Genomic DNA, 2,222 nt, shown 5'->3' with positions numbered 1-2,222 from the left:
AAATTATGTACCATACATTCTCTTTTTCATCATTCAAATAGCTCCTAGAATCCTACTTCCCTCAAGAACTTTTCATAATTTGTCATGAAGTATTAATATCACTGAAATTCCATTTCTATAATTTTGAAGTAAATGGCTTAATTTAATTCAACAAGCATTTTAGAGTGCCTATTATGTGCCAAGTATTGAGGATACAAAGAGAAAAAAAAATGTTTATTGCCATCAAGTAGCTTACAGTCTTCTGGAGGATACAGGATGTATACAGATAAGTAATTACAAGCTGGAGAGGTTGTTAATAACTGTGGGGGAAGGGGAGAGGAAAGGATTTATGTGCTCTAAGTCTATGAATCCATTGTAGCAAGATACTATGTGATACGATCAACTTCAGCAACTCTCAGCATGTCACTTAATTGATTGTTGTATTAATTTTATTTCTCATACCATAAGGCATTCCAGAGGCATGAATGTTTCATTTCTTTTTAATTAATGCACATATTCTTTTTTCATAAATAATGAATTAGTTGGTTTGGATTCTTACCCCAGTTTTTAGACAGCACTTTGAAAATAAACCAGAGAAACCATTGCTGTCAGTATTAGTTACTCATATACAACTAATTTATAAATAAAATCAACAATAAAGCAAGGCCATATAATGATTTACAATATTTTTGCCAGGAGAACATTTGTAAGCCATAGTCACCTCAGAGTCTCATCATAACAGGAGATGCTTTTCTTCACTCCCATCAACATAATTTCACTATTAAATTTACTCCAGATTCTGATTAAAGTCTCTTAAGAATTTTTATGTTCTGTCTTCCATGGTGGCTCTGAGGTCAAAATGAAGTTCAATCCCTTTGTGATCTCTGACTGAAGCAAGAACTGCAAGAGGTATTTCAATGCCCCTTTCCACATATGGAGGAAAATTATGTCTTCTCCTCTTTCTAAGGAGTTGAAACAGAAGCACAATGTTCGCTCCATGCCTATTTGAAAAGATGATGAAGTCCAGGTTGTTCAAGGACATTACAAAGGACAGAAAATTGGCAAGGCAGTCCAGGTTTCCAAAAAGAAACAGGTGATCTACATTGAGCGTGTGCAGTGGAAGAAGCCTAATGGTACAACTGTCCATGTGGGCATTCATCCCAGCAAGGTGGTTATTACAAGGCTAAAACTGGGCAAAGATCGCAAAAAGATCCTTGAGCAAAAAGCCAAATCTCACCAAGTAGGAAAGGAAAAGAGCAAATATAAGGAAGAAATTATTGAGAAAATGCAAGAGTAAAAAATTACATGGCTGTAATTAAATTTCTAGAATAAAAAAAAAGAATTTTCAGGTTCTCATGAAGAATAAGAAGCAAATATGAGGATATTTTACCTGACATAATAGTTAGGAAACTCTTCTTTGTCCTCTCTACAGCCATCAGATAAAGTAGTCTTTCCAGGATACATACTATAAACTGCCAGTTTCTTGCAAACTCCTCATAGAATTATTTTTATAATTTTTCTTTATAACACTACAGCCATAAAAACCATTTTGACAAGGAAGAAATTTTTCTACTTTTTTGTCTTCTATACATATAGATCATACATCCTCATAGATAAAAGATAAAATACCCACATGACTCCAGAGAAACATTTCATAGCAATTTGTTTTCAACTGAATTCAAAACTCTCATATCTGACTGCTTTTCTCAATATTCCATTTGAATCTGAAAGATATAATTACAGTATCTATACTCTCTATGTGAGCCTAGTAAAAGAAGTGTTGTACTACGAAAACTAATAAGCAGATGTTGGGATAAAGATGTTAATGTAGTTGTTTGATACATTACTAAATGACTCACTCATATACTTAGAAAATGGCAAATTTTTGCCATTTACATTGGTCAGATTAGCAACCTGCTATTTCAAAATATAAGATTCTTGCTTAAAGAGTGACTAGTTTGTCTGTTTCTTAGGGCAGCCAAACCACAGAATCTTTGTTGTCTTTTTTTTTTATCAGAAAAGTGATTTGATCATACAAAAATCCTCTTCTGCTTAATGTTTTTGGGAACAAGACCTGTGATTTCATTGATAAAGAGCAGAGATTCTCAAACTTTCAGCTCAGAACTCCTTTACACACTTAAAACTTATTGAACACCCCAAAGAGCTTTTGTTTGTGTGGGTTCTATCTATCAATATTTATCACATTAGAAGTTAAAACTGATAAATTTAAAAATATTCATTCA

General features: G+C 33.0%; 1 pseudogene; it reads left to right on the top strand.

Annotated features, from left to right (window-relative positions):
• The first annotated feature begins 829 nt into the window (after nucleotides 1-829).
• Nucleotides 830-1,276, top strand: LOC114054251 (annotated as a pseudogene).
• The last annotated feature ends 946 nt before the right edge of the window (nucleotides 1,277-2,222 follow it).

This window comes from Vombatus ursinus, unplaced genomic scaffold, assembly GCF_900497805.2.
Source record: "Vombatus ursinus unplaced genomic scaffold, bare-nosed wombat genome assembly UNPS02014812.1, whole genome shotgun sequence".
Lineage (NCBI taxonomy): Eukaryota > Metazoa > Chordata > Mammalia > Diprotodontia > Vombatidae > Vombatus > Vombatus ursinus.
Note: the sequence above shows the minus strand (reverse complement) of the source record. Positions and strands in the feature narration are given on the sequence as shown.